Source organism: Eubalaena glacialis, chromosome 9, assembly GCF_028564815.1.
Source record: "Eubalaena glacialis isolate mEubGla1 chromosome 9, mEubGla1.1.hap2.+ XY, whole genome shotgun sequence".
Taxonomy (NCBI): domain Eukaryota; kingdom Metazoa; phylum Chordata; class Mammalia; order Artiodactyla; family Balaenidae; genus Eubalaena; species Eubalaena glacialis.
Genome location: NC_083724.1, coordinates 21,755,496 through 21,763,812, shown reverse-complemented (window position 1 = coordinate 21,763,812; position 8,317 = coordinate 21,755,496). Strand labels below are relative to the sequence as shown.

Here is an 8,317-nt window from a genome sequence, read left to right as displayed (position 1 = left end):
TTATTATATATATTATATCACAATTAATTTATAAAAACCAAGAACTTCGGCCCAGCCCATTGTCTTCAGCCTCTGAAGAATGAGCAGGATGCAGTACCCATTTTCTTTCCATCCAAGTTCACTGGAGAGGTAGAAGCACAGTATTTGGTACTCAAAATTAATATTCTTTTGACCTTTATAGGTTGAAATGAAGCCCTTTAAGCATTCAGAGACCCAGTAGCTTTTAGCAAAATATAAAGGAAAGGCAGTCGATTGGGTACTATGATGGGTTTAATATATCCCCATAAATTCTTTGACACGCTTCCCTTCAGGAAGTAGAGCTTATTCTGCACCCTTTGAGTGTGGGCTGGACTTAGTAACTCACTTCTTCTTTTTTTTTTTAATTTATTTTTTTAACATCTTTATTGGAGTATAATTGCTTTACAATGTTGTGTTAGTTGCTGCTTTATAACAAAGTGTATCAGCTATATGTATACATATATCCCCATATCCCCTCCCTCTTGCATCTCCCTCCCACCCTCCCTATCCCACCCCTCTAGGTGGTCACAAAGCACCGAGCTGATCTCCCTGTGTGATGCAGTTGCTTCCCACTAGCTATCTGTTTTACATTTGGTAGTGTATATATGTCAATGCTACTCTCTCACTTCCTCCCAGCTTACCCATCCCCCTCCCCGTGTCCTCAAGTCCATTCTCTATGCGTCTTTATTCCTGTCCTGCCCCTAGGTTCATCAGAGCCATTTTTTTCCCTTAGATTCCACATATATGCGTTAGCATACGGTATTTGTTTTTCTCTTTCTGACTTCCTTCACTCAGTATGACAAACTCTAGGTCCATCCACCTCACTACAAATAACTTAATTTCGTTTCTTTTTATGGCTGAGTAATATTCCATTGTATATATGTGCCACATCTTCTTTATCCATTCATCTGTCAATGGACACTTAGGTTGCTTCCATGTTCTGGCTATTGTAAATAGTGCTGCAATGAACATTGTGGTACATGACTCTTTGAATTATGGTTTTCTCAGGGTATATGCCCAGTAGTGGGATTGCTGGGTCATATGGTAGTTCTATTTTTAGTTTTTTAAGGAACCTCCATACTGTTCTCCATAGTAGCTGTACCAATTTACATTCCCACCAGCAGTGCAAGAGGGTTCCCTTTTCTCCACACCGTCTCCAGCATTTATTGTTTGTAGATTTTTTGATGATGGCCATTCTGACCGGTGTGAGGTGATACCTCATTGTAGTTCTGATTTGCATTTCTCTAATGATTAGGGATGTTGAGTATCCTTTCATGTGTTTCAATCTGTATATCTAGTAACTCACTTCTAATGAACACAAGAAGGTAGAAGTGATCATGTGTGATTTCAGAGACTTGGCCATAAAAGGCACTGTGACTTCCTCCTTGCTCTCACTCTATCTAGGGGAAATTAGTTGCCAGTCGTGAGAACAGGCCCACATGGCAAGGAATTGAGATCTCCAGCCAATGAACAGCAAGGAACTAAGGCTCCTGTCAACAGCCACGGGAGTGAGTTACCTTAGAAATGGATCCTACAGTCCCAGTCAAGTTTTCAGATGAATGCAGCCCCTGCTAACATCTGACTACAACCACATGGGAGACCACAAGCCAGAACCACCCAGCTGAGTTGTTCCATATTCCTGACTTACAGAAATTGTTTGTAAAAAATGTTTACTTTAAGCCACTATAATAGTTGTTATACAACAATAGGTAACCAATATCAGTACCCTCTGAGGGAAGATGTCCTTACCCACTGAAACAAGGTTGCTATAGTTCTCCAGCATCACATCCTTGTACAGGTTTCTTTGAGCAGAGTCCAGCTGCTTCCACTCCTCCTGAGTAAAGTCCACAGTCACATCTTTGAATGAAACAAATCCCTGTAATAGAACATTCCTATTAAATCTAAAGTGAAAAACACTGAGTGATGTATAAAAGATGTATGAGAAATTATTGCTGTTTTCGTCATGCAGGGTTCATCACAAAAAGTTAAAGAAAATGTTTACCATGAGGCCAATTTTGGGTTCTACTACGTGGGAGAAGTCACACTCCTATTAGAAAAACTTTGCCATTAAGAATCATCCATTCTCTTTCCATCAAGCATGTATTAAGAACCTATGTGACCAGCACTATTTGGTGCTCAGGATACAAATATGAATAAAACACAGCAGGTTTACAGACTAGTAGATGGAGGCAAACAAGTAAGTATATAAATGCTATAAGATGTTAAATAGGTTATGACAGAAATAGGAAAGAAAGAGTGATTCTATTTTGGGCTTTGTAAAGTTATAAAAAATGAATAATGAAAAATGTAAAAATTAAAAATTTTAAATGTAAAGATAAAATAAAAAGTTTTTGAAACATAAAAAATGAATAGTGTTTTCTCTGGTAACCTGTGGAGGAGGGAGAAAGATCATTCCAGATGAAGAGTGGAGTAGGAAAAAGGCATGTGAACATGAAGAACATGGTAAATTCAAGGACATGTGAGCGCTTCAGTATAATGCTCTCAAACATCATTTATTCACATACAGCCTTCAGAGGTTTTACCATATCTGCATGTTACCTGCGCTATTATTGACTTAATAGTTTCAACCCAACAACTTCTTTACTTAAATAAATGTATTTTAAAAGGAAACCACTAAAGGGAAAACCAGTATCACTTGTCAGAAAACGAAGATAACAACAACAGTAATCTGCAAAGCAAGTATATACTGGCGAAATGCCGTGTATGAGATTTGCTTTAAAATGTGTAACTCCAGAGAACAAATAAATAAAAGAAGAGAAAGAGGAAAGATGTCAGATTGGTAAAATATTAATTGTTGAAAATATATGAGGAAGTACAAGGGGTTTATTATACTGTTCTCTATATTTTTATATATGTTGGAATTTTTCCATTAAAACACTTTAAAAAATTAAATAAAGCAGAAACCATTGTTTTTAAAGCTTAAATTAAAATTAAAAATGTAAGTAATATTTAATCTACTCAATTTTTTAAAATGCATATCTAGACATAATGAGAAAAATGAAATAATTTTTGATCAGTTAGTAACAATAAAGTGCTAATGAACTCACTGTTCCTTACTATTCAAACCATGATTAAGTTCTCATGATTAATAGACCTCAATAAGAGCAGTCTATTTTAAAATTTGATCTTAATCAAATCCAACTGAGATACTTCTGAAAGACAGTGTATGAGGAAAGGAGAGGAATCAACTAAAACTCCTTGGTTTTTGGTGTAAGCAACTGCATCCCACTGAAGTCCAGGAGACAAGAAAGATCTGGTCTTGGTGGAGGGAGAGGTGGAATCAAGAATTCTATTTGTTCAACAATAAAAAGACAAATGATTCAATGAAAAAATGGGCAAAGAACATGAATAGACATTTCTGCAAAGAAGATATGCAAACTGATAATAAGCACATGAAAAGATGCTCAACCTCATTAGTCATTAGAGAAACAAATCAAAACCACAATGAGATACCACTTTACCCCAGTAGGATGGTTATCAACAACAAAACAGAAAATACAAGTGTTAGCAATGATGTGAAGAAACTGGAACCCTCATAAATTGCTGTGCAGTTCCTACAAAAGTTAAACATAGAATTACCATATGACCCAGCAATTCCACTCTTAGGTATATACCTAAAAGATTTGAAAACAGGTACTCAAACCGATACTTGTATACAAATGTTCATAGCAGCTTTATTTACAATAAAGCCAAAAGGTACAAACAACCCAAGTGTCCATCAGCAGATGAATGGATAAACAAAATGTGGTATATCCATAGAGTGGAATATTATTCAGCCATAAAAAGGAATGAAGTTCTGATACATGCTACAGCACACATAAACCTTGAAAACATGCTAAGTGAAATCCGTTAGACACACAAGGACAAATATTGTATGATTCCACTTGCACGAAATACCTCGAATAGGCAAATTTACAGAGTCAGAAAGTAGTTTTAAGTGACCAGGGGCTGTGGGAGGAAGGGAAGAATGGGAGTTATCGCTCGTTGGGCATAGAGTTTCTGTTTGGGGTGATGAAAAGGTTCTGGAAATAGTGGTGATAGATGCACAAATTGTGAATATAATTAATACAACTGATTGTACACATAAAAATGGTTAAAATGGCAAACTTTATGTTATATATTTTTTACCACAAGAAAATCTACTTGCCCCATTAAGCTCAAGGTATCTATTATAATTGACATGTACATGGCAATAATGGGTAGGCAACTGGACTTCAGTGGGGTGACAGTTACTCCTAACAAAAACTGAGAAGCATGGAATTCAAGCTGAGAAAAGAGAGAATTAAGAAGTGGGGAGAGGAATGTAATAAACAGTGAAAAAATGGATGGTCAATTGATCAGAGGTCTGTACAGAACTAAAGAATTGCTGGAGTCAAGGTACTAGATAATGAGCTAGAAACAGAAATAATGGCCAACGACAATGAGAAGTCCGCACACCGCAACAAAGAGTAGCCCCCGCTCACCGCAACTAGAGAAAGCCCGCACACAGCAATGAAGGCCACGCAGCGAAAAAATGAAAGAAAGAAAAGAAAGAAAAGAAAAGGAAAGAAGGAAAGAAAGGAAAGAAAGGAAAGAAAGGAAGGAAGGAAGGAAGGAAAGAAGGAAGGAAGGAGGGAAGGAAGGAAGGAAGGAAGGAAGGAAGGAAGGAAGGAAGAAAGAAAAGAAAGAAAGAAAGAAAGAAAGAAAGAAAGAAAGAAGGAGAAAGAAAGAAAGAAAGAAAGAAAGAAAGAAAGAAAGAAAGAAAGAAAGAAAGAAAGAAAGAAAGAAAGGCCAGAGAGTGAAATGCTTGGAGCTATTGGTAATTATAAATCTGGACTATGACTATGGGAGTTGGTGGCTGAATAAAGGAAATGAGGAGATGCACTAGTACCAATGGTACTGTGACATTGTGATTTATAATAAAGTATATTTGGTCCTTATCCTGTTCCTGGCACAGAGCTCCTAAAAACCCTTGAATTTTCTGTGAGGAGTGGGATAAAGGTATCTTTTGTTATGTTAATGAGGTATCTTTGGAAAGCACCTAAGTATGGGGGCTAGTTGCCAGGGAAGCCAACTGTGAATAGAGGGTGCTTTTTTTTTTTAGCCCCACTCCCTGATTTCTAGGGAGGCGAGCAGGGCTAGAGGTTGAACAAATCACCAATGGCCAATGATAATCAATCACGCCTACATAATGAAGCCTCCATAAAGACCCAAGAGGAAAGGGTTCAGAAAACTTCCAGGGTGGTGGACCAGAATGCTTCCATGTGTCACATGCTGGTCCCCAACCTCCTTTGTTCGGGACCTATGTATCTCTTCATCTGGCTCTTGATTCATATCCTTTAATATCCTTTATAACAAACTGGTAATCTAGTGAGTAAACTGGTTTCCTGGGTCCTGTGAGCCCCTGTAGCAAATAAATCAAAACAAAGGAGGGGGTGGTGGGAACCTCTGATTTACAGCCAGTGGGTCAGAAGCACAGATAACAATCTGGACTTGCAACTAGCATCCGAGGTGGAGGGCAGCCTTGTGGAACTAAGCTCGTAACCTGTAGGATCTGATGCTTTCTCCAAGTAGGTAGTGTCAAAATTAAGTTAAATTGTAGGACACCCAGCTGGTGTTGGAAGACTCCTTGGTGGTATGGAAAAACCCACATATTGAAATTGGGTACAGAATTATAGATACAAAACCCAGTAGTCCTCACAGATATAGAGAACAAATTAGTGGTTACCAGTGGGAAGAGGGGAAGGGCAATATAGGGGTAGGGGACTAAGAGGTACAAACTATTAGGTATAAAATAAGCTACAAGGATGTATTGTACAACACAGGGAATATAGCAAATATTTTATAATAACTATAAATGGAGTATAACCTTTAAAAATTGTGAATCACTATATTGTAAACCTGTAACTTATACAGTACTGTACAGCAACTATATTTCAATGAAAAAAAGAAAAAAAAAACAGTAATCCCCAAACTTTTAAAATCAGAAACCATGATATTGTGATATGATAAGAAATATACATTTTAGTCTTCTCCCTGGCTCTTGGTCATATCTCCTAAAACTTTTGTAATTTCCTAAGCAATAAAGGTACCAGGAGCATCTTTTGTTCTAATATTTGATCTTTGACTCTGAGTTTTTGACAGAGCTCCTAAAATTTTTGGAATCTCCTGGTTGACAGGAGCATATTTCGTTCTAAAGAGGCGAATCTTGGTAAGACATTTTTCAGTTAAAAAAAAAAAAGCACACACATCAATAATATACACCTTAAAAAAAACCCATAAGTTATATGTAAGTAACTCAATACTGAGATATTATGATCATAAGAAGATATATAAGTAGAATTTCTCATCTTTTCTCTCCATATCCCAGGGGATCATCTTGCACATCTCTTAAGGAATGCATGCTCCCCACTTTGAACACTACTATGCTGAAGCTATATGCTACACAGTGGGAATAAACCAATGGAACATTATAGGTAAAAGTCAAACAATATATACCTTCAAATAAAAACATTTAAAACTGTATGACAATCACAACCACTAAGATGCTGGCTAGTAGCTGAGTGATAAACCAACAGAAATTAGCAAATTCACTTGATCTCCACTATCCACCAAGCATGCTCACTTGATACACACTTCGAGGTTCTCAATCTATTGCATTTTAAAGGAAAAATATCTGATTATTTATTGGTCAAAAACTGCAAATTAAAATTATTTTAAATTTAATAAAATTAAAATTAGTATTACCTTTAATAACATGAATCCCCTGGACTAATTTTACAAACTCCCAGAAATGCTGCTCCCAAAATTACAGATTTTATTCATGGATCAAGCCAGACTGTTTGACAGCTGTGTACTTGGCCCTCTGATTTTACTGCCTAGAAATTGAATTCTGCCTTGTTATTATGCCCTATACTTATTTGGAGAAATGGTTTAAGAAACAGCCAGGGAGAAAACTGCTATGGAATTTATCATGTGTTGGTAAATGTCAAGGACACTGACTACTACATCATATGCATGCAGTCCCATCAGGAGAATAACTTCAAACCTAAATGCAAAAAAAATCTTTACTTTCTTCAAGAAATTATCACATTTAATGTACAATGTAAATCATATAATTGCAGGTGGTATGCTCAACTTTAACTCTGAAAGATCCTACAACTTGTATGACTATGTTCCAAGTTTCCTTGGTCAGATCTTCTATTTTATTTTCCCTGATCTCTATTTCCACTTTTTCAGTTAATTGAATTAATTCTTTTAAACTGCCTCAAATACAGTGGAAAACAAAACGGGGTATAAATAGCTCACTTACCTGAGACTTGCTCATTTTCTGTTGCTCTTCAGAAGCAGCAGATATCTGTACAGACAGAGCTGGGATGAGCAGGGAGGGGAAAAAGAAGATAGCTTTGAGAGTCTGAGCCTGCTCTGTGATTCCCACAACCATGAGCCTATTAACTCCTATGATCAACTACATAAAAGACTACCCTTTAGAGACTGCTCCTTTCAAAGATTCAGAGAGACCACAAAGAATTACACCGTGATAACATCAATCTACTAATTTACAGTTCTGAAAGGATCAGGACATGATGTTTTTCCTTTGAGGATGTGAATGTTTGTATTCCATTATATGTTTAGAAAGTTTTTCCTCCTTTGACTCTACAAATCTACTATTAAATATTTATTCTAAAAAAAAAAAAAAATAGGCATGGATATACACAAAGATGTATCTGCAAGAATATTCATCACAATGCTGCTTTATCACCTAAAAAGTAGAAACCACTTAGATGTCTGACGATAGGGATTGGTTAAATCAATTACCGAAAAAACAGAATACTACACAGTCATTAAAAATGTCTTATAAAAGTATTTACATACCTGGAAAAATTTTTTCTTGTTGAATTACAAAGCAAGAAAAATAAGTCATAAAACAATAAACATGTTGAAAAGAAATATATTTGCAAGAAAAAAGTGACTAAAATGACATACATCAAAATGTTATGGTTATCTTTGGGTGGCAGGATTAGAAGTGATTTCTATTAAGTTGCGTTTAGCATTTTCAGTTTCCAATTTTTCTAGAATAAAGTTATATTATTTTTGAAACAAAAAATGATGGTTATTTTTAGCAGCTATTGTCCTACTGACCTCTTAATCCAAGATCATATCAAGGAAGTTCTAAAGGGCACAATTCACTAGAGGGAGTTTGCCTGAAAGAAAATAATAAGGATTTCTGGATTTTTATTATGCCTATCTGGATGAAGAGTGATGTCATTTATAATGATGTAGAATATAGTAGGATGAG

General features: G+C 36.1%; 1 long non-coding RNA gene across 1 annotated transcript; it reads right to left on the bottom strand.

Moving 5' to 3' along the window:
- Window positions 1-85: 85 nt before the first annotated feature.
- LOC133097817 (uncharacterized) lies at window positions 86-7,391 on the bottom strand. Its single transcript, XR_009702066.1, has 3 exons — window positions 7,331-7,391; window positions 1,768-1,894; window positions 86-121 (listed from the first exon to the last, which is right to left on the bottom strand). It is a non-coding gene; the product is annotated as an uncharacterized LOC133097817 (long non-coding RNA).
- Between the last annotated feature and the right edge of the window lie 926 nt (window positions 7,392-8,317).